This window comes from Haematobia irritans, chromosome 1 (assembly GCF_050003625.1).
Source record: "Haematobia irritans isolate KBUSLIRL chromosome 1, ASM5000362v1, whole genome shotgun sequence".
In the NCBI taxonomy this organism is placed as follows: domain Eukaryota; kingdom Metazoa; phylum Arthropoda; class Insecta; order Diptera; family Muscidae; genus Haematobia; species Haematobia irritans.
In genome coordinates this window covers 152,183,470-152,209,638 of record NC_134397.1, presented here as the reverse complement: position 1 = coordinate 152,209,638, position 26,169 = coordinate 152,183,470, and the positions used below count along the sequence as shown (strand labels likewise).

Sequence of the window (26,169 nt, the reverse complement as noted above, 5' to 3'; positions counted from 1 at the left end):
TTTATAATATCTTCAAATCGAAATTGCAACTTCCGTCCATGCGTTGATGACTTCAATTGGTTTGCATGGACTACAAAACAATATAGGTTCGTTGTTTTGTTCCCCATTGGCTTTCATGAGGGATTTTGTTTGGAAACAGAAAAACAAAACCTTAGAAAGGGAAGAAAATAAAAACATATCACAGATGAATTGTTTCATATCATACGTACACTGAAAAAAAAGCATACTCAATTCCAAAGATTTTGTCTTTACTTTAAAAAATTTGGTATTGATTCCGAGCCAAAGAAGCGGAGAATACAAGTAAGGATACTTTTAAGACACAATTCTCTTTTAAATTTAGGTTTTGTGTACTTGCTTCTAGGAAGCAAATTTTAATTTTTCGCTTTCTCAGCTTTTTTCTTCATATGCTATCAAAGTCCTTTAAAAACGAGTTAATGGCAACTTTATTTTCCAAATTAAGACTCGACTTCCAGTACAAATTATGCTATGTTTGCAGTAAAAAACTTCTTTAAAATAAAGTTTTGAAAAACGAACGATATTTGAACGATTTTTTGCTTTGTAGTCAAGATGCAAAAAGACAACAAATTTAAAGACAATTTCATTAAATTTAAAGAATTTCTCTGAATTATTAAAGTCAAGTTGACCTTAGCCTATAAATTTTTTCTTTCATGTTAAGATACCCATTTTTAAGTCAAATCACTTAATTATAAGGACAATACGACTTCATTGAAAAGTTTATCGACTTTTGGACAAGGAAAATAACTTTATTTTAGAGAAATGCGTCTTCTATGCTAAGCAAAATTTGTATTCGTATTTTAAAGACATGAAATCTTTGACCTCACGACAATATTTTTTTCAGTGTAAATAGTCTGCTGCGCAATATATATAAAATGCATTTTAATTTTTCGCTAAAAAAAGAACAACAACAACAAACAAACGAAAAGAACAATGAGTTATTTTGTATGAAAATGGCTTGCATGCGCTTTCAAAGACACAGACGTGCATATTGAATTACTATTCACCCTCGATTGTACCGTAAAAAGCTGACGAGGAAAAGACAATGCGGCATGCCATATTCAATTGAACTGATTCGTTAGAGGCTCTTTTCTTGCATTCAACAATCCAGCACGCCCAACCTATCAAGCGACTCCTGGAAATTCGCTGGCTGTAAATGCTTCAACATTTATGTTAACATGAGCCTCAGCTACACCATCTGCAATTGCTATTTTCATTGAATTCATTTCATTTGGCAGCCATTGTTCTGCAATTAAAGTTCATAAAAGAAGCGTCATAAAGGAAAGATGCAATGAAACAGAAGCTCTGATATGTGCAGAGAGTGCACTGCATCACATCAGATACAATGGCTTAATTTTGATCGATACTCTGAAGCATAAAAAGAATGAGAATAGGTTTGTTTATATTTAAAAGTTAAAATTATATTAGTGTTCTGGTCGTGTAAATCCTACGAAAACCCAGTTCGAAAGAAACCCAGTCATTTGAATTCGAATCTATTTGATCTAATTGATTAATTACGCAAACAAAATTTTTAAGTCGAATCCTTTAGCCTTAAAGACAAAACGACTTCATTGAAAAGCTTATCACATTTTGGGCAAGACAACTTTATACCAAAACAAGTATACACGCAAAAAATAATTCTTTCCTCCCAAACGAAATTTTAGACAAACAAAGTTCTTTTCTCATTTGCTTTTCGCTGTAAGGAAGTATATTTGGAAGAAATGTATGTACTTTTTGTGATAAACGTTTATTCTTTTCCAGGATGTAAAAACAATTTCATAAAGACTAACTCAAAAAAAAACATTGTTTTCTTGCTAATTGCATTTACCTCACATCTTTCTCACATCCACGAGGTTTTTTAGTTCTTAACACCTTTTCCTGCAATACCAACAATGTAGAAAAAATTATACAATATTATACATTTTTAATTTTTTTTTTACCTTTCGCCTGGACGGAGAATCGAACCGCGGACTATGCACTTTGTAAGCCAATACACTAACCACTGAGCTATGTACCTGTTATGGTCATCAATAGATAATTGTCCATATAAGTTAAATTTATATAGCATAGCTTGCGGCGCCCACGAACCGAATAAACAAAGTTTATTTAACAGAAACAAACACTTAGTTTGGTACCGTGGAGCAGTGGTTGCTACGTCCGACTTGCATGCCAAGGGTCGTGGGTTCGATCCCTGCTTCGACCAAAGTTTTTTTTTACATATATTCCAGATAGGGTCGGAAGATTCCGCAAAAATGTTCAACATTACATTGTACTATATTAAATTTTGAACTGTAAAATGTGTCTTATTAAAGACCTAAAGTCAGAAAAGAACAGTTTTGATATAAACGAAATAGACTGTGTTGTTGTTTCGAAAATAGCTCTTTTTATTGAAAAAAATAAAAATTTTGTAACAAACGAATTTTTTTGGTGATAAAAGTTTAAAATTTTCGAAGCAATTCAAAAAACTCTAACAAAAGAAAAACGATTTCGGTACACGTTTTCCAAACGTTTTTTTCTTTGCGTGTATATACAGTAGTAAGTTCGGCCGGGCCGAATCTTAAATACCCACCACCATGAATAAAATATAATCTTTGGAAACTCTTCGTCGGTGCGGGTATCTTGATAATAAATGAGGATTTAAGGGGGTTTGATGACAGATATTGTCCCAAGCAGATCAATTCAACCACACGCAAAAAATAATTCTTTCCCCCCAAACGAAATTTTAGACAAACAAAGTTCGTTTCTCATTTGCTTTTCGTTGAAAGGAAGTGTATTTGGAAGAAAAGAATATACTTTTTGTGCTAAACGTTTATTCTTTTCCAGGATGTGAAAACAATTTCATAAAGACTACCTCAAAAAATTTTTTTTTTGGTTATTGCATTTTCCCTCACTTCTTTCTCGCTTCAACGATTTTTTTAGTTATTAGCACCTTTTTCTATAATACAAACAATGTAGAAGAAATTATACGATTTTAGAAATTTGATTTTTTTTACCTTTCGCCTGGATGGAGAATCGAACCGCGGACCATGCAATTTGTAAGCCAACACACTATCCACTGAGCTATGTAGCCGTTATTGTCATCAATAGACAATTACCCATATAAGTTATATTTATATAGCATAGCTTGCGGCGCCAACGAGCCGATTAAACAAAGTTTATTTAACAGAAAAATACATTTAGTTGGGCACCATGGAGCAGTGGTTGCTACGTCCGACTTGCATGCCAAGGGTCGTGGGTTCGATCCCTGCTTCGACCAAAGTTTTTTTATTTTTTTTTGTTTATTTTTTATTTTTACATATATTCCAGATATGATCGGAAAATTCCGCAAAAATGTTCAACATTACATTGTAGTATATTAAATTTTGAACTGTAAAATGTGTCTTATGAAAGACCTAAAGTCAGAAAAGAACAGTGTTTGATATAAACGAAATGGACTGTGTTGTTGTTTCAAAAATAACTTTTTTTATTGAAAAAATAATAATTTTGTAACAAACGAATTTTTTTGGTGATAAAAGTTTAAAATTTTTGAAGCAATTCAAAAAGTCCTATCAAAAGAAAACGTTTTCGGTACACGTTTTCCAAACGTTTTTATACCCTCCATCATAGGATGGGGGTATATTAACTTTGTCATTCCGTTTGTAAAACATCGAAATAAAGTATATATTCTGGGTCGTGGTGAAATTCTGAGTCGATCTAAGCATGTCCGTCCGTCCGTCTGTTGAAATCACGCTAACTTCCGAACGAAACAAGCTATCGATTTGGAACTTGGCACAAGTAGTTGTTATCGATGTAGGTCGGATGGTATTGAAAATGGGCCATATCGGTCCACTTTTACGTATAGCCCCCATATAAAGGGGCCCTCAGATTTGGCTTGTGGAGCCTATAACAGAAGCATATTTCATCCGATCCGGTTGAAATTTGGTATATGGTGTTGGAATATGGTCTCCAACAACCATGCAAAAATTGGTCCACATCGGTCTATAATTATATATAGCCCCCATATAAACCGATCTCCAGATTTGGCTTGCGGAGCCTAAAAGAGAAGCAAATTTCATCCGATCCGGCTGAAACTTAGTACATGGTGTTGGTATATGGTCTCTAACAACCGTGCAAAAATTGGTTCACATCGGTACATAATTATATATAGCATCATATAAACCGATCCCCAGATTTGGCTTGCGGAGCCTCAAAGAGAAGAAAATTGCATCTGATCCGGCTGAAATTTGCTACATGATGTTGGTATATGGTCTCTAACAACCATGCAAAAATTGGTCCATATCGGTCCATAATTATATATAGCCCCCATATAAACCGATCCCCAGATTTGGCTTGTGGAGCCTCTAAGAGAAGCATATTTCATCCGATCCGGGTGAAATTTGGTACATGGTGTTGGTATATGGTCTTTAATAACCATACAAAAATTGGTCCACATCGGTCCATAATTATATATAGTCCCCATATAAACCGATCCCCAGATTTGGCTTGCGGAGCCTCAAAGAGAAGCAAATTTCATTCGATCCGGCTGAAATTTTGAACATGATGTTGGTATATGGTCTCTAACAACCATGCAAAAATTGGTCCACATCGGTCCATAATTATATATAGACACCATATAAACCGATCTCCAGATTTGGCTTGCGAAGCCTCAAAGAGAAGCAAATTGCATCCGATCCGGCTGAAATTTGGTACATGGTATTGGTATATGGTCTCTATGGTATTGGTATATGGCTCCAGATATGACCTCCGGAGCCTCTTGGAGGGGTAAAATTCATCCGGTTCAAATTAGGAACGTGGTGTTAGTATATGGTCGCTAACAACCATACCAAAATTGGTCCAATCACACAAAAATTGGTCCATATCGGTTCACAATCATGGTTGCCACTAGAGCCAAAATTAATCTACCAAAATTTTATTTCTATAGAAAATTTTGTCAAAATTTTATTTCTAGAGAAAATTTTGTTAAAATTTTATTCGGTTCATAATAAAATTTGCATCATTGTCAAAATTTTATTTCTATAGAAAATTTTGTCAAAATTTTATTTCTATAGAAAATTTTGTTCAAATTTTATTCGGCTCATAATCATGGTTGACACTCGAGCCAAAAATAATCTACCAAGATTTTATTTCTATAGAAAATTTTGTCAAAAATTTATTTCTATAGAAAATTTTGTTAAAATTTTATTTCTGTAGAAATTTTTGTCAAATTTTTCTTTCTATAGAAAATTTTGTCAAAATTTTTATTTCTATAGAACATTTTGTGAAAATTTTATTTCTGTAGAAAATTTTGTTAAAATTTTTTTCTGTAGAAAATTGTGTCAAAATTTTATGTCTACTTTGTCAAACTGAATTATATACGTATTGGATCGATCTTTTTTGATTTAATATATACCACGTATGGACTTACATACAATTTAGAAGATGGTGTTAGGAGGTTTTAAGATACCTTGCCATCGGCAAGCGTTACCACAACTTAAGTAATTCGATTCTGGATGACAGTGTTTAGAAGAAGTTTCTACGCAATCCATGATGGAGGGTACATAAGCTTTGGCCTGGCCGAACTTACGGCCGTATATACTTGTTTTTTTCTTTGCGTGTAATTGTATATAGCCCCCATATAAGGCGACCCCTATATTTCAGTTCTGACTCTATAATTACAGCACAAAAGTTCATATCGGTTTGTAATTATTTCTTCTCTATATATACCGGTCAAGAACTGAATATATACGTATTTAATAGACCTTTCTTTTGTCTACTATATATCCCGCATGGACTAACTTACAGTTTAGAAGATGATGTTAAGAAGTTTTAAGATGTCTTTCCATCGGCCGCAACCCAAGTAATTTAATTGTGGATGACCGTCTTTAGTACAAGTTTCTACGTAATCCATGGTGGAGGGTACATAAGATTCGAGGGTACATAAGACCGAAATTACGGCCGTATATACTTGTTTAGTTCTTCCTTTGAGCTTCATATAAAATATATATATATAAGCGTGGATTTTTTCCCAATTGTATTTATTGTTATCTGATTGTAGACATGTGTATGTGTTGCAGACAAATATTTTGCTAGAAAAAAATTGTATATAACATTATTTTTACTTGTTGTGCCATAAGGTTAAATTGGTTACGCTGCCCTCTTCTATTTCATAATAATCTTCATATCATATTAGGGTACAAGTACGGCGCCATCTGTGAATTTAATCTCCCTGAATTGCATACAATTTTGAATGTGTCTATTTTGTTTTCAACATTTTTCAGATATGTTTGCATGACATACGATGCTTTCTTCAAAGAAACATTTAAGAAAGTTTTCTTGGGCAGAACAAAAAACGCAATTAGAAATTCAATTTCCCTACAAACAGAAAAAAAACTTTTTTTACTCAAGCACTCGTTCGTTCTATTTCATTTTCTTCCTAAGGTTATTTTTTGCACTCCTTCGTGGTCGGATAAAGTTTATATGACCAACTATGGTAATAAACTTAAAAATTTTGAAATCTACTACTACTTGGTTTTCTAGTATTAACAGCTGTATACACCAGATGCCTTGTGTACGAGTATGGCCATAGGGAGGCAATTCTCCAAATGTACATGTACGTCCATGGTCATGTCGAAGGTCATATGAACATTTCAGGGTAGAAAATGTTCATAATTTCGAAGGATATATAAACATCTTGGGGGAATTATAAAACATGTTCAAAAACTTTGCTATTAAATGAAATTTTGTACAAATGTTTTTCCGAGTTTTATTTTGGTAACAGGGGCGATAGTAAAAGTTAACGAATTTAAGGATGATTTTATTCGTATATGAGCCTTCAAAAATGGAATTCATATTTTAAGGATATGTAATCTTCTTCCTTAGGACAATACATATTTATACCCCCCACCATAGGGTGGGGGGTATAACACATCGAGATATTGGTCTTAGATCCCATAAAGTGTATATATTCTAGGTAGTGGGGAAATTCTGAGTCGATCTAGTGATGCACGTCCGTCCGTCAGTGGAAATCACGCTAACTTCCGAACGAAACAAGCTATGGACTTCAAACTTGACACAAGTATTTGTTATTTATGTAGGTCGGATCTTATTGCAAATGGGCTATATCGGACCACTTTTAGGTACAGCCCCGACATAAACCGACCCCCAGATTTTGTTTGCGGTCCCTCTTGAAGGAGCCAATTTCATCCGATCCATTTGAAATATGGCACATGGTATTAGTATATGCTCCCTAACATTCGTGCAAAAATTGATTCGTATCGGTTCATAATTATATGTTGGCCCATATAAACCAATCCCCAGATTTGACCTCCGGAGAAGAAAATTTCATCCGATTCGATTACAATTTTGTACGTTGAGTTAGTATATGGCATCTAACAACCATGTATGAATTGGTCCATATTAGTTCATAATTATATATAGCACACTTATAAACCGATTGCCAGATTTGACTTTCGGAGCCTCTTGCTCTTCAAATTTCATCCGATCAGGTTGAAATTTTCAACGTTTTTATACCCTCCACCATAGGATGGGGGTATATTAACTTTGTCATTCCGTTTGTAACACATCGAAATATTGTTCTAAGACCCCATAAAGTATATATTCTGGGTCGTGGTGAAATTCTTAGTCGATCTGAGCATGTCCGTCCGTCCGTCTGTTGAAATCACGCTAACTTCCGAACGAAACAAGCTATCGACTTGAAACTTGGCACAAGTAGTTGCTATTGATGTAGGTCGGATGGTATTGCAAATGGGCCATATCGGTCCACTTTTACGTATAGCCCCCATATAAACGGACCCCCAAATTTGGCTTGCGATTGCTCTAAGAGAAGCAAATTTCATTCGATCCGGCTGAAATTTGGTACGTGGTGTTAATATATGGTCTCTAACAACCATGCAAAAATTGGTTCATATCGGTCCACTTTTACGTATAGCCCCCATATAAACGGACCCCCAAATTTGGCTTGCGATTGCTCTAAGAGAAGCAAATTTCATCCGATCCGGCTGAAATTTGGTACATGGTGTTAGTATATGGTCTCTAACAACCATGCAAAAATTGGTCCATATCGGTCCATAATTATATATAGCCCCCACATAAGCCGATCTCCAGATTTGAACTTCGGAGCCTCTTAGAGGAGCAAAATTCATCCAATCCGGGTGAAATTTGGTAGGTGGTGTTAGTATAAAGGGTGATACGGTCAAAATTTGGTCAAGGGAAAATCGGTGAAATCGTTTATTAAAAAAATCAAATTAAATTTCTTTTTCAAGTTCAATTAGTATAAAATTCAGGAAAAATATTCAGTTAGGCTTTCGCTTTTCCAAATCCGAATTGCCGGGCTCCACGCTTGACACCTGCCATCAGATTTTGTACAGCCACCTTGTCCACCTTCTTCGCCTCAGAAAGCCAGTTTGCCTTGAACTGCTGCTCGTCCTTAGCAGTTTTTTAGGTCTTCTTTAGGTTCCGCTTGACAATAGCCCAGTATTTCTCAATTGGGCGGAGTTCTGGCGTGTTGGGAACCACCTGCACGTTGTTGGCGGCATACCACTCCATGGCCTTTTTACCGTAATGACAAGATGCCAAATCCGGCCAAAACAGTACGGAACAACCGTGTTTCTTCAGGAAAGGCAGCAGACGTTTATTCAAACACTCTTTCACGCAAATTTCTTGGTTGACAGTCCCGGAAGCTATGAAAATGCTGCTTTTCAAGCCACAGGTACAGATGGCTTGCCAAACCAGATATTTCTTTGCGAACTTTGACAGTTTTATGTGCTTGAAAATATCTGCTACCTTTCCCCTTCCTTTTGCCGTATAAAACTCCTGTCCCGGAAGCTGCTTGTAGTCGGCTTTGACGTAGGTTTAGTCGTACATTACCACGCAGTCAAACTTCGTCAGCATCGTCGTGTACAGCCTCCGTGATCGCGCTTTGGCCGTCGTATTTTGTTTATCATCGCGATTTGGAGTCACTACCTTCTTGTAAGTCGATAGTCCGGCTCGATGCACGGTTGTAGACGATACACCCAGCTTATTTGCGGCATCTCGGAGAGAGAGGTTAGGGTTTCGCTTGAAACTACCGGCAACTCTCTTTGTCGTCTCAGCGGCTTCCGGTTTTCGATTTCTCCCCGATCCAGACTTCCTGGCTGTCGACAAACGTTCCCCAAACACTTTAATTACATTTGTAACGGTTGATTTGGCAACTTTTAGCGATTTTACCAGCTTTGCGTGCGAGTAGCTCGGATTTTCGCGATGCGCGAGCAAAATTTTGATACGCTGCTCTTCTTGCTTGGACGGCATTTTGACAACTGAAGAGTGAATTCCAAAATCAAAATAGGAGCAACATTCTACACACACACACACACCTTCAAAATGAGGGGTGTTCAGGTTTTTTAAATGCAAAATTTAAAGAAATACGTCAAGTTTATATTGACCAAATTTTGACCGTATCACCCTTTATGGTCTCTAACAACCATGCAAAAATTGGTCCATATCGGTCCATAATTATATATAGCCCCCATATAAACCGATTCCCAGATTTGGTTTGCGGATCCTCTAAGAGAAGCAAATTTCAGCCGATCCGGTTGAAATTTGCAACGTGGTGTTAATATATGGCCGCTAATAACCATGCCAAAATTGGTCCATATCGGTCTATAGTTACATATATAGCCGATCCCCAATCACACAAAAATTGGTCCATATCGGTTCATAATCATGCTTGCCACTCGAGCAAAAATAATCTAGCAAAATTTTATTTCTATAGAAAATTTTGTCAAAATTTTATTTCTATAGGAAGTTTTGTCGAAATTTTATTCCTATAGAAAATTTTGTAAAAATTTTATTTCTATAGAAAATTTTGTCAAAAGGTTATTTCTATAGAAAATTTTGTTAAAATCGTATTTCTATAGAAAATTTTGTCCAAATTTTACTTCTATAGAAAATGTTGTCAAAATTTTATTCTGTCAAAATTTTATTTCTATAGAAAATTTTGTCAAACTTAATTATATACGTATTTAATGGGCTATTTTAAGTCTAATATATACCGATTCGATTACAATATTGCACGTTGACCATATATTACATTATTGCGAAATGATTCACGATTTCTAATGGTTGGAGTTGATTGGTAGAACTTATTGACTGTATAGTGTGGTGGATAGTGTGTTTACTATCAAAATGTAGGAAATATAAATTTTGAAAATTTTATAAAATCAAGTAATTCCTTCTACATTGTTTCTATTTCAGAAAAAAGTTATGAAAATTAAATAAATCACCTGGAGTCCATAAAGATATGAGGGAAGATGAAATTAGATAGAATTAGAAATAATATTCCAAAATAAATATTTTGTGTTTCCTAACCTGAGTTAACGGTTATAACAAACAATTTTCAATTTTCATACAAATAAACTTTTTTTTTTCTTTTGCAAGGAAAATTTACTTGTTTGCGTGTACTCTGGGCGAAACACCAGTTCAATTATATATATGACCCGAGCACGTAAACAGAAAAGAAAATGAGTTTGGTCGAACCACTGTCAGACATGTTGATGATAGGCATATATTTCCGCTCATCAGAAACAATTTTTATGGATGAGAAACGTACGACAACGAAGATTCTTCCAAAATTGCTAAATTTTCGGTCAGGAGCTGTTGAACATCATTAACGAGCATACAGGTTACTTAACCTCTATTCACTGGTCCTGGCCACATCCACCGATGAGTGGAAAGTATTTTGCTAAGAATGAGGAGATAAAAAATCGAAACCTTGTATAATTTATATAGTCGTAAATCGAATGAAAGACAAACTTATTGTATTCCCCACACAATCGTATAGTGGTAGTTAGGTTAGGTAAAGTTAGGTTAGGTATAGAGACAGCCCAATATTTCAAGCTCACTTAGACTATTCAGTCCATTGTGATACCACTGTGGTGAACTTCTCTCTTATCACTGAGTGCTGATTCTATGTTAAGCTCAATGACAAGGGACCTCCTTTTTATAATAGAGTCCGAACGGCGTTCCCCATTGCAGTGAAACCACTTAAAGAAGCTTTGAAAAACTCAGCATCACTGAGGTGGTAAACTCGTAATCCACCGCTGAACAACTTTTTGGTGATTGGTCGATGGTGGGTTCGAAACCACGACCCTATGTATGCAAGGTGGGCTTGTTAACCATTGCTCCCATAGTGGTAGTTATATAATAGCCATAATTTTGAAAACTCCACTATACAAAATATTATGGAGATAGGATACTATATATTTGCCGATGTCTCAGTTGACAAGTTACATTAAGAATTTTTTAAATATTTTTGTAGAGCATAATGACATACATCCATGATGGAAGAAATATGAACCGGCCGAACTAATTGGTTTTATACAAAACCATATGGAGAACCGTGTTATTTTCACGAAACAGGTTGGCTGATAAGTCCCCGGTCTGACACATAGATGGCGTCGCTAGTATTAAATGCATAATATTTTTATATAGTACCAACCTTCAAATGATTCGTGTCAAAATTTGACGTCTGTAAGTCAATTAGTTTGTGAGATAGAGCGTCTTTTGTGAAGCAACTTTTGTTATTGCGAAAAAAAAGGGGAAAAAAGGAATTTCGTGTTTTGATAAAATACTGTTTTCTGAAGGGAAAAAATACGGTGGAAGCAAAAACTTGGCTTGATAATAAGTTTCCGGACTCTGCCTCAGGGAAATCAACAATAATTTATTGGTATGCAAAATTCAAGCGTACTGAAATAAGCACGGAGGACGCCCGAAAGAGGTGGTTACCGACGAAAACATAAAAAAAAAAACAAAATGATTTTGAATGACCGTAAAATGAAGTTGATCGAGATATCAGAGGCCTTAAAGATATCAAAGGAACGTGTTGGTCATATCATTCATCAATATTTGGATATGCGGAAGCTCTATGCAAAATGGGTGTTGCGCGAGCTCACATTTGACCAAAAACAACAACGTGTTGATGATTCTGAGCGGTGTTTGCAGCTGTTAACTCGTAATACACCATAGTTTTTTCGTCAATATATGACAATGGATGCAACATGGCTCCATCACTACACTCCTGAGTCCAATCGACAGTCGGCTGAGTGGACAGCGACCTGTGAACCGTCTCCGAAGCGTGGAAAGACTCAAAAGTCCGCTGGCAAAGTAATGGCCTCTGTTTTTTGGGATGCGCATGGAATAATTTTCATCGATTATCTAGTGAAGGGAAAAACCATCAACAGTGACTATTATATGGCGTTATTGGACCGTTTGAAGGTCGAAATCGCGGCAAAACGGCCCCATATGAAGAAGAAAAAAGTGTTGTTCCTCCAAGACAAAGCACCGTGCCACAAGTCATTGAGAACGATGGCAAACATTCATGCATTGGGCTTCGAATTGCTTCCCCACCCACCGTATTCTCCAGACCTGGCCCCCAGCGACTTTTTCTTGATCTCAGACCAAAAGGGTGCTCGCAATGAAGAGGTGATCGCCGAAACTGAGGCCTATTTTGAGGCAAAACCGAAGGAGTACTACCAAAATGGTATCAAAAAATTGGAAGGTCGTTATAATCGTTGTATCGCTCTTGAAGGGAACTATGTTGAATAATAAAAACGAATTTTGACAAAACAATGTGTTTTTCTTTGTTAGACCGGGGACTTATCAGGCAACCTGTTATATTAAAACTGCAATAATAAATCTTCAATGGATTTGACATTTGTGTGATCACATTATGCGCCACACTGTGGAACAGGGTATTATAAGTTAGTGCATATGTTTGCAACACACAGATGGGGACGAGATAGATACATGGTGTCCTTGGCAAATATTGCTCAGGATCGTTCCCTGAGTCGATATAGATATGTCCGTCTGTCCGTCCGTCCGTCTGTCTGTGAACAAATTTTTGTAATCAAAGTCCAGGTCGGAGTTTCAGTCCAAATGACTTAAAATTTGGCACAAGTTTCTGTTTTGGGTCAGAATAGAACCCTATTGATTTTGGAAGAAATCGGTTCAGATATAGAAATAGCTCCCATATATATCTTTCGCCCGATATGAATTTATATAGCCCCAGGCTTTTTATACGGTTAAGATTTAGGTATAGCTCGCATATGTATGTTTTCCGCAATAATGGGCAAAATACCAACATTTTCTTTGTAAAATCGCCACTGCTAACTCGAAAACTTATAAAAATGACTCCAATTTTCCTATACTTCTACTACATATCTATCGACAGACAAATCATAAATACACTTTTGCGAAGTTGCTTAAAAATTGCTTCAGATTTAAATGTTTTCAATATTTTTTAGTAACATTGTGTTCCACCCCAGGGCATTAGCCGACTTAAATTGTAAGCCTATAGATTTTGTAGAAGCCTAACAAATTTTGTCCAGATCGAGTCCGATTTAAATATATGTACTTTGGACAAATATGCTATGGCATCGAAAATGTGGATCTACAAAGTGGTGCAGGGTATAATATAGTCGGCCCCGCCCGACTTTAGACTTTCCTTACTTGTATTCAATATCTTATTTAGAATGACTTTTAACATACGAATAAGTGATTACATATTAGGTGATTATATGCTTTAAAAACACTACTTATTTCATGGCCGAAAGTATGCCTGGGGAGAAGTACTTCCCTCGTAGGACATGCGTATATAAATGTAATCCGGAGCGATGCTAATTAATAAGTGGTTATTAATTTTTAAATAGGCTTACCTACAAGAGTTTTTGCTGGGCATATATGAGAACCGAATTATTTTCATGTATATTATAACCGCAATAATATATCTTTGTTCCAATGGATTTGGATTTGTGTGATCACAAAAACCAATTTCTTATTCTTATTCAATATCTTATGACTTTTAATTGGTACCCCAAATTTCCATATGCCTCTCTCGTTTGAAATATACAAATTAATGCTCGAGAGCAGTTTCATACCAATGAAGTCTTATATATTTTTTGAACAATTACAAGAACTTGACACTTACACTAGAATTTCTTTATTCCTTGGAAAACCCATATACTCTAGCCACTAGAGTTCCTGAGCATTTGACCGGTATGCACATACTTCATAATTGTCTACGCCTTCAACCCAAAAAACACACACACACATATATCGGAATGCTTGCAGAATTACCAAGTATTTACCACCTTGGAAAAACCGACTGGAAAGAGTTGCAAGAGAAAGAGACCATTTGGAAAACTTCTTCCATATTCTAATTCAATAAGAAAACTGTACAAGTTTTTTTATAACTTTCACACGCACAAAAAGGATCTAGGAAATTTTCTTAGTCCTCGAGTATGTAGCACTTTGACCAATGCAAAAAAAAAGGCCAATGAAATTCCCCTTAAAAGGACTCTATTAAATTAGTTTCTTTGTTTAAAAGCCTGGAAAGTTTATATGTGTGTGTTTTTCTCTTTTTTGGGGCCCAGAGTCAGTTAGTAAATTTATACTTTGTTTGTGAAATTAATTTATTTATTTGAATTTTGTTTTGGGTTTCTTTTCAAGACACATGTTAGTGTAGATGGCAATTTTGCCAGTCGTATGTGATTTGTAAATTTGAATTTGGTCACACAATCTGAATGTAATTTAGAACTTTCAGTTTTATTTTTTTTATCAATTTGTAGATATTTACATGAATATAACATGCTTAAAAGGTCGCAGTGAAGTGATGACAAATTGAAATTAGGAATGTGTTTGGATAAAAGTCTAAAAATTTATTTATGAAAGTTATGGTAAATTACAAACAGGCACAAGTCGTTTCACCATTGGTGTTTAGGTTAGAGTAAAGTTAATTTGATTTATACCAAGTTGTAGTACATATTTGCAATTGGAGATACGTCAAATTTTCAATATTAGTTTATATTGTCAAAAGCCTCGCCATATGCGTTTATATTATAAGATTGTGCTGACGACAATGTCCGTATCCAACTTTTCGCGAAATATCCTAGATATTGGTCACATTATAAGTTATGTTCGAAGACCTAATCCGTAGCTTGTTTATGTGATCGATAACACATTTACCGATATTTTTGTTATGGCCGTCATTTCGTAGCGTTTGGTCGCACTGTAAGATTCTTTACATACAGACATTTCGTTATGATAAACTTATAATCTAAACGGCACATTACGCCATCTTGGTTGAGAGCGTCTCTCTTGGGCACTCGTTATCGTTAAGCCAATTGGTACGGTTTAAAATCTCTCCATAAATTTGAAAATTCTTTGGCAATATTGTTTACCATTTTGTCTATATTTAAAACCACTCTATAATGCCTCCTGCATGGTTATACTAGGGATATATAAATCGATTAATCGATTATTCGAATTTTGGCATGGAAATCTAAAAAAGTCGAAATCGATTATTAAGCTAAAAATAATCGCAAAGTCGATTTTAGATTTTCAACTAATTTTTAATTTTGACCACCAAAAATTTAATTTAAATTTTGAACTAGAAAAATAAAAATTCTGATTTTATTAAATAAAATATCAAGTTGGTGGAAATTAATCCTTTGTGTTTTCAATTTCCTTGAATTTATAGTGTAATTATTTGGGGAAATAAAAATTAATGATTGGCACATGTTAAAAATTTTATATTGAACATTTTAATTTTTAAACAAATTTAAAAATTAACATGTTTGACTGGAACACTAATTTTTTGCTTTTCTTACCAACTATTGTAATAATACTCACAAAAAGACAAATAGATTTCATAAAATCGTATATTTTTTGAATCATTATTTCTATGAAAATCGATTATAAAAAATCGAATATTCGAATTTTTATTGGTAAAAATAATCGAAAATCGATTTTGATTAAAAGTCAATAATCGAAATGACGAAAAATCGATCATTGGTTTGTACTATAGATCCCTAGGTTATACGAGTATTGAAAAGACTAAAACAATTATTTTTTTATTTATTTCTATATTTTTGGCAATAAGCCAACTTATGCAATGTATTTATAGCGAAGTATAGGTGGCTGATATGTAATCCAACAAAGTAAAAATTTATATTATTCTAATTTTCCTTTTCAATTTTGTTATTCAAAAGCTTGTTCGAATTGGATACCTTTGGCACGAATTATAGTCTTCAAATGACCGACAAAACTAACACACGTTGCACGAAAACGTGTAGTTTGGACCAATACCGGTGAAGCGCCGTCTCAAAATCGACACTTTGTTATTTTTTAGTGCCAACCATACTCTTCAAAATGCCGCAGCAGCGAGTTTTATGGCTATTGTGCTGTATACATGAAGCGAGAATCCTCCCTTTTAAGCCATTATTGTTTGAGGTGTGCAAAGCATGGTTGCCACAGTTGGTAGAATTCTTCCAAAAATTGTAGATATTTCACTGTTTGGTAGAGTTTTTGAGGTTTTGATAGAGTTTGCAAAATATATCTCTCCAACAATAGGCACTTCATAAATAGACATAAAATTTTTCTATTTTTCTATAGAAATATAATTTTGACAAAATTTTCTATAGAAATAAGATTTTGACAACATTTTCTATAGAAATAAGATTTTGACAAAACTTTTCTATAGAAATAAAATTTTGACAACATTTTCTATAGAAAAAAATTTTTACAAAATTATCTATAGAACATACATTTTTTCTATTTTTCTATAGAAATACAATGTTGACAAAACTTTCCATAGAAATAAGATTTTGACAAAATTTTCTATAGAAATAAAATTTTGACAAAATTTTCTATAGAAAAAAATTGGCAAAATTACCTACGGAACAAAATTTTTACAAAAATTTTCTATAGAAACAAAAATTTACCAAGATTTTCTATAGAAAACAATTTTTGACAAAATTTTCTATAAAAAAATTGACTTTTTCTATTGAAATACAATTTTGACAAAATTTTCTATAGAAATAAAATTTTGACAAAACTGTCTATAGAAATAAAATTTTGATAACATTTTCTATTTTTCTATTGTTAGACATAAAATTTTTACAAAATTTTCTATACAGAAAAAATTTTGACAAAATTTTCTACAGAGATAAAATTTTGACAAAATTTTCTATAGAGATAAAATGTTGACAAAATTTTATGTAGAGATAAAATTTTGACAAAATTTTCTATAGAGATAAAATTTTGACAAAATTTTCTATAGGGATAAAATTTTGACAAAATTTTCTATAGAGATAAAATTTTGACAAAATTTTCTATAGAAATAAAATTTTGACAAAATTTTCTATAGAAATAAAATTTTGACAAAATTTTCTATAGAAATAAAATTTTGACAAAATTTTCTATAGAAATAAAATTTTGACAAAATTTTCTATAGATATAAATTTTTGACAAAATTTTCTATAGAGATAAAATTTTGACAAAATTTTCTATAGAAAAAAAAGTTGACAAAATTTTCTATAGAGATAAATTTTGACAAAATTTTATTTCTATAGAAAATTTTGTCAAAATTTTATTTCTATAGAAAATTTTGTCAAAATTTTATTTCTATAGAAAATTTTTTTATAGAAAATTTTTACTCTTCAAAATGCCCCAGCAAGTTTTATGACTATTGTGCTGCATACATGAAGCGAGGATCTTCCCTTTTAAGCCATTATTGGTTGACATATGAAAAGCATGGTTGCCACAGTTGGTAGAATTCTACCAAAAATGGTACATATTTTACTGTTTGGTAGAATTCTTGAGGTTTTGGTAGACTTTGCAAAATATACCTCTCCAACTAATAGGCACTTCATAAATAGACATTAAATTTTTCTATTTTTCTATAGAAATACAATGTTGACAAAATTTCCCATAGAAATAAAATTTTGACAAAATTTTCTATAGAAATAAAATTTTGACAAAATTTTCTATTGAAAAAAAATTAGCAAAATTAACTACAGAACAAAATTTTGACAAAAATTTTCTATAGGAAAAAAAATTTACAAAATTTTCCATAGAAAACAATTTTGTCAAAATTTTCTATAAAAAAATTGACATTCTATGGCAAAATTTTCTATAGAAATAAAATTTTAACAAAACTGTCTATAGAACTGAAATTTTGGTAACATTTTCTATTTTTCTATCGTTAGACATAAAATTTGACAAAATTTTCTATAGAGATAAAATTTTGACAAAATTTTCTATAGATATAAATTTTTGACAAAACTTTCTATTGAGATAAAATGTTGACAAAATTTTTTATAGAGATAAAATTTTGACAAAATTTTCTATAGAGATCAAAATTTTGACAAAATTTTCTATAGAGATAAAATTTTGACAAAATTTTTTATAGAGATAAAATTTTGATAGCATTTTCTATAGATATAAATTTTTGACAAAACTTTCTATTGAGATAAAATGTTGACAAATTTTTCTATAGAAATAAAATTTTGACAAAATTTTCTATAGAGAAAACATTTTGACAAAACTTTCTATATAGATAAGATTTTGACAAAATTTTCTATAGAGATAAAATTTTGAAAAAATTTGCTATAGAGATAAAATTTTGATAAAATTTTCTATAGAAATAAAATTTTGATAAATTTTTCTGTAGAAATGAAATTTTGTCAACGTTTTCTATAGAAATAAAATGTTGGCAAAATTTTCTATGGAGACTTTTTCGACACTTTCTCAAAAGTTCTACCAATTATGCCTATCACTAATATCTCACCCCAAGTAGACAAATCATCTCGGCATCAAACCTTGATTATATTAAACAATTTCCCTTCGTGAAATGTATGCCAAATTTTGTGTATTTTTGTCTAGATTTGTGTGTTGAACCAAGACTTCAGTATGTATGACATACCTCCCATATCGCTTATGAAACATACAGTCATTTCTTACAAAATTATCTGTTAATAAATGTGGTATTTTATGCAAAATAGCACTTAACGCTTTTGTATCATTCATAAGGGTATGACATAAGGTGTACGTCTGCGAAGACTCGACGGTCTGTTTAACGTTATTTCGGAACACACATTCGCTTTCTTCTACTCTTCTCAATGCTTTTTTAAGATGCTGCCAATGGTTTCTTCCATTCTGGATAAAATACATAAGGGGAGCAGGCCATGTACCTGTAGATGTATAAAATTCACTATCTTCATTCGCAGGTACTTGCCGCCCTATCTAAAAATAGACATACAGCAGAAAGGCAAAAATTACAGAGAGTCGTCATTCGATTAGAACTCTCAATATTATACGTTCTTCGTCTCTAAGCCAAAAATGTTTATTTGAGATAATTCTAGCATTACTTAAAATTGGATTTAAATTGACTAACTAGTTATGTATTTAAATGAAATTATATGTAGCTCGTAACTCAATTAAAAAAAAAAATATACTAGTTAAATGATCATTATATGTTTTGTAACGACGAATTTTCTCGGTGTACTGCATATGGTTCATCGCAGAAATTTATAATAACGGCAACAGAGAGAAAAGAAAAACTTTGATGGTTTACTTCGATTCACTTAGGAAGGTTTATTTGTCGAACTTATTGCTATGGGATGATCATTAGATAGGGTCACGGTCACCCCCCAGTTTTGTAGCATATTCGAAGACAATTTCAGAACACCAAAACTTTTTTTTTCGTGCATCCTACGACCCCCCGAAATACAATTTATTGTGCTGTGTCGTCATTTGAAGTCCCATCGAAAAGAAACTCATATCGTTGTTCGTGGTTGATCAGGGGCTATATTTCGTGCATTGGTCATTTTTGACTCCGACGTCAAATTTGACTTTTAATTTTTTTATTTCGCTTCGTATACCTCTATGATGCCCATTTCTGATAACCATTATAAAGATCTTAACAAAATATGAAACTTTTGCTTTTGAAGTATTTACTTATATTCATAAACAAAAAAGTTACAGAGATTTTAAAAAGTCAATAGGTCACCCTACACACCACCAAATAGTTTTTGCTGTGTTGTCATGATGTCCGATCGAAACCACATGCACATCGTTATTCACATCTACGAAATTAATTTATAAGGCATTTAGAACACAAAACCTGTTTATCTGTAAATTTCTAACGGTACCTTTGTATACATACTCGTTGTTTGCACTACGGCATTTTCTGCGTTATGCAAAGTACATGTGTTTTTGCTAGAACAATTTGAGAGCCTACTGTTTTAAAATTCTAACAATCACTTTCACTACATGAGTTTTTAAGTCTGTCCATATTTTTGTGAGAGAAGGCTGTTGATAGTATTTGAAAAAAGTGAAAACAACAGCCTTCTCTCACAAAAATATGGACAGACTTAAAAAATCATGTAGCGAAAGTGATTGTTAGAATTTTAAAACAGTAGGCTCTCAAATTGTTCTAGCAAAAACACATGCACTTTGCATAACGCAGAAAATTCCGTAGTGCAAACAACGAGTATGTATACAAAGGTACCATTAGAAATTTACAGATAAACAGGTTTTGTGTTCTAAATGCCTTATAAATTAATTTCGTAGATGTGAATAACGATGTGCATGTGGTTTCGTTCGGACATCATGACAACACAGCAAAAACTATTTGGTGGTGTGTAGGGTGACCAATTGACTTTTTAAAATCTCAGTAACTTTTTATACCCTTCACCACTACTGTGGTACAGGGTATAATAAGTTTGTGCATTTGTATGTAACGCCAAGAAGGAAAAGTCTGAGACCCATCGTTTAGTATACCGATCGTCTTAGAATTAAATTCTGAGTCGATTTAGCGATATCCGTCTGTCTGTCTGTCTGTCTGTCTGTCCGCCTGTCTGTCTGTCTGTTGATGTATTTTTGTGTGCAAAGTACAGCTCGCAGTTTTAGTCCGATTGTCCTAAAATTTGGTATAGGGTCCTGTTTCGGCTCAAAGACGATCCCTATTGATTTTGGAAAAAATCGGTTCAGATTTAGATATAGCTGCGATATATATTTTTCACCGATCTGGTCATAATTGGAGTGTATATCAACCGATCTTCCTCAAATTCCGTACATCCGAATATTTTATGAGTCTCGAAAAACTTGCACAATATCAGCCAAATCGGTTCAGATTTAGATATAGCTCCCATATATATCTTTCGTCCGATTTAGGCTCATATGACCACAGAGACCAAAGTTTACTACCGATCTTCGTGAAATTTTGCACAGAGGGTAGAATTGACATTCCAACAACGCTTGGTAAAATTGACTGTAGACTTTACTTACTTGTTTTTTACTAACATTGTGTTCCACCCTAGTGCATTAGCCGACTTAAATTTTGAGTCTATAGATTTTGTAGAAGTCTATCAAATTCTGTCCAGATCGAGTGATATTTAAATGTACGTATTTGGGACAAACCTTTATATATAGCCCCAACACATTTGATGGATGTGATATGGTATCGAAAATTTAGATCTACAAAGTGGTGCAGGGTATAATATAGTCGGCCCCGCCCGCCTTTAGACTTTCCTTAATTGTTTGTTTATGAATATAAGTAAATACTTCAAAAGCAAAAGTTTCATATTTTGTTAAGATCTTTATAATGGTTATCAGAAATGGGCATCATATGTGTATACGAAGCGAAATAAAAAAATTAAAAATCTAATTTGACGTCGGAGTTAAAAATTACCAATGCACAAAATATAGCCCCTGATCAACCACGAATAACGATATGCGTTTCTTTTCGACCGGACTTCAAATGACGACACAGTACAATAAATTGCATTTCGGGGGGTCGTAGGGTGCACGGAATAAAAAAGTTTTGGTGTTCTGAAATTGTCTTCGAATATGCTACAAAACTGGGGGGGTGACCGCATCAACTTTTTTTCGTGACCCTATCTAATGATCATGGACACACACGTTGGACCATGCTTCGTATAAGTACGTGAAAAGACGGCGTCCCACACCGGAGATTCTGAGACATATGTACGTGGGCTACGGCTACAGCTGAGGCTGGGAGTATGGATATCGGATTTAGTTATCGCTGGGGCTCCTTGTGCAGTATTGGCACGAGCTTCAGCTGAAACAAAAAGAAGCAATAACAAGTATATACGGCCGTAAGTTCGGCCAGGCCGAATCTTATGTCCGCTCCACCATGGATTGCGTAGAAACTTCTACTAAAGACGATCACCCACAATTATATTACTTGGGTTGGGTTAAAACTTCTTAACATCATCTTCTAAATTGTCAGTTAGTCCATGCGGGATATATAGTAGGCAAAAGAAAGGTTGATTAAATACGTATATATTCAGTTCTTGACCGGTATATAAAGGGAAGAAATAATTACGAACCGATATGAACTTTTGTGCGGTAATTATAGAGCCAGAATTGAAATATCGGGGTAAAGCGACCCCGATATTTCAATTCAATATGGGGTCTATATAAAATTATGAACACGAGCCTACCAGAAATGCCAGATTTTTTACTGTTTGGTAGATTGGTAGAATTCTTGATGTTTTGGAAGATTTTTCAAAAAAAAAATCCTTTCCAACTATGAAATGCTTCATAAATTTTCTATAGAAATAACATTTTGACAAAAGTTTGTACAGAAATTAAATTCTGACAAAATTTTCTATAGAAATAAATTTTTGACAAATTTTTTTATAGAAATATAAAATTTTTGGGCGCTATATATAATATAGATCGATACGGACCAATTTTGGCATGGTTGTTATTGGCCATACACTAGCGAAATGTACCAAATTTCAACCGGATCGGATGAATTATGCTTCTGCAAGAGGCTCCGGATGTCAAATCTGGGGATCGGTTTATATAAGAGCTATGTATAATTATGGGCCGATATGAACCAATTCTGGCATGGTTGTTAGAGACCGTATACTAACACCACGTACCAAATTTCAACCGAATCCTATGGAATTTGCTTCTCTTAGAGGCTCCGCAAGCCAAAATCTGGGGATCGGTTATATATGGGGGCTATATTTTTGCATGGTTGTTAGAGGCCATATACCAACTATATACCAACATCATGTAGAAACTATATACCAACATCATGCCGGATTTCAGCCGGATCGGATGAAATTTGCTTCTCTTTGAAGCTCCTCAATCCAAATCTGGGGATCGATTTATATGTTGGGTATATATACAAAAAGTAAAAAAGTTGGGGAACAGAGTTCAACAGACCGATGTCGACCAATTTCTGCATGGTTGTTAGAGACCGTATACTAACACCACGTACCAAATTTCACCCGAATCGTATGGAATTTGCTTCTGTTTGAGGCTCCGCAAGCAAATCTGGGGATCGGTTATATATGGGGGCTATATAATTATGGACCGATGTCGACCAATTTTTGAATGGTTATTAGAGACCAAAGACCATGTACCAGGTTTCAGCTGGATCGGATAAAATTTGCTTCTATTTGAGGCTCCGCAAGCCAAATCTGGGGATCGGTTTATATGGGGCCTATAAATAATTATGGACCGTTGTGGACCAATTTTTGCATGGTTGTTAGAGACCATATACCAACACCATGTACCAGGTTTCAGCCGGATCGGATGAAATTTCCTTCTCTTTGAGGTTCCGCAAGCCAAACACTTTGTATGGGGGCTATACGTAAAAGTGATCCGATATGGCCCATTTGCAAACCATCCGACCTACATTAGTAACAACTACTTGTGCTAAGTTTCAAGTCGATAGCTTATTTCGTTCGGAAGTTAGCTTCATTTCAACAGACGGACGAACGGACATGCTTAGATCGACTCAGACATTCACCACGATCCAGAGTACTTTATGGGGTCTGAGAGCAATATTTCGATGTGTTACAAACCAATGCCATGGCATTTAAAATCGTAATTTTCGACCGCCTCTAGCCAAGCCTTTAATTCAACAGTGAGCGAATTTGCACAAAAAGACTGTTTTCTAAATTTTGCAGGAATGGTTTTATTTTCGTCGATAGATGGCATTTTTTTCTAAAACATTAAAAATTCTTGTGAATTTAATTTGTAATTTAGCTAAACAGCGTAAAACAATTTTTTTTGAGATTTTCCGGAATAAAAATCCTACAAATCCGCGAATGTACTGCAAGTGATCTTTGTATTAGAAAATATTGGTAAGCACCAAGATGCGAAAGCCATCACCTTTTTATGTTACTAAATGGAAACGTTCATTCCTGCAAATTAAATCAATTTGCACTGAAAAAACAGTGAACCCACAAGGCAGACATTTTTTTGGTAATTTTAGAAAATTTTAATAATTTTTAGAAAATTTTAACTATGAAGTATTACAAACGCTTACATCAGAAGTAAGTAAATGTTTTTCACTTTTAAAAGAATATTTTGTAGTTTGAAGGAAAAAAATTGGAGTTCCAAATTGCAAGAATGTCTTTAGTGCCATGCGAAGTTCAACAAATCAAGAACTATTTTGTGAGAAGTACGTATTTAGTAAATCTATGTTTCATTTGTGTATAATTTTGTTTCCCCATTTTTTAATTCATTTAACTGACGTACGCAAAAAATTATTAGAATAAAGGAAATTTTCTTCAAACCTATTAATTTCATAAAATCAACTTATTTAGCATTGTCTTACAACCCTCAACCATATGTAGTCCAAGCAGCACCTTAAAATTAATTAAAGTACCTTACAGCATGGACTGCGATATGCGTTCAAAATGTCGATGTTCATGTGTCCTGCAGTTCACACGATGACGCACAGTTTGGTGCGTTCTTCTTCGACCCATGAGCCAAGTGATACACCGCTTAGAGTGATATTTATTTTTTCATATTTTTACATACGGTCACAATTCATTTTATTGAAAGAAATCAAAAATACACCAAAATCAATTGGCATATATCAATTTCTTCAATTATTTTCTATTTTACATACAAAGTTTGTTGCGAATGTCTAAGTTTTTAAATATCTCGCAATATAAATAAAGTTAAATTGGCTTTTATTAAATATATAGTTCACTTTTTTTTAGTGTACGCATTCATTTAATTAAATACCAATGCAAAAACATTTTTTAACGATTTCACTGAACTTTTCTAAAAGAAATCATTAAAATAACATCGCTGACGTACTCTTCTTGTTGCAAAAAGTAGTAAAGTTGGGAAATTGACAAAATGCCCTACATTTGTAGAAAAAATGAAAATTTTTTTCCTTTTCTCACTTTCATGAACGGATCTTTTTGAGACATGCACGCCGCTCCGTTCATGATTTTTTATGGGTGTACTACGACCATTTACCAAATTTCAAACGAATCGGATGAACTAACTGAATTCGGTCAGACTGACGGACGGACATTGTGGATCGATATACCCTTTACAGGGTGTGAGACCCGTGTAGGGCACACGTTCCAATCTCTAAAATTCACATCAACAATGGTTTTAATTCGATGAGTGATTTTAGTATGTATCGTCTACCACACATTCCAGAACATTAAATATTCTTTTCCATATATGACTATAGTCAACGTAAGCAATGTGATTGCTAGTTATTATTTTTGGTTTACTTTCAACGTATAATAATCAGCCATCTCAATGCCGTAACGAGACACTGTTTCCTTAAGAGACAAGAAGAGCCTTTGGCTTGTTTCATTTCCATGAAAAACGCATATTATAATTTCTTCTGCTAGAAGACATAATTTCAAAATAATTTAATTTTGAAGCAAGTACAAGATACAGTCATACATTTTTGCTACACCCATACACATGCATGCATATGACAAACTCACACAGTTGTTTTTAATTGTACAATGAGCTTGAAATTATTAGGTTGGATCGTAACAAAATTGTGATTTGTATTTGGTATTTAATGCTATTGGTTTTCAAAATCTGACATTTTTATAATTTTGGCAAATTAATGTAACCGGAAAAATTGTATATAGCATATTTTAGCTCTTGCATTAATTTGTCCACAAAATGTGAAATATGTCGATTATTTATTAGAATAATAATTATTTATATTTCAAAGAAGAAACGTTTGTGACTGATAGTCTATGAGTCTCGTAAACTTTACCAAAAAATCAAATAAATCGCTTCAGATTTAAATATGGCTCCCATAGGGAGTGGCCTTGTTAAAATGGTGACTCCCTATGGAAGTCACTTTCGATGGACCACCAAAATGTTTTTCAGCGGTGGATTATTTCTTCTCACTGGAGACAATTCTGATAACCAAATTCACACAATACACAAAAAAAGTGAACTGTTTTATATGAAGAATGAACTACCTCGTGGAAAAATTGAACTAAATTTTACACCACATTTTGAGATTTTCAAATCATGATCATTTTTTTTATACCCACCATCTTAGAATGGTGATGGGGG

The 26,169-nt window shown here is 33.8% G+C and overlaps 1 pseudogene; it reads right to left on the bottom strand.

Annotated features, from left to right (window-relative positions):
* Positions 1–24,432: 24,432 nt before the first annotated feature.
* On the bottom strand, positions 24,433–24,611 carry LOC142222796 (5.8S ribosomal RNA; annotated as a pseudogene).
* Positions 24,612–26,169: the final 1,558 nt, after the last annotated feature.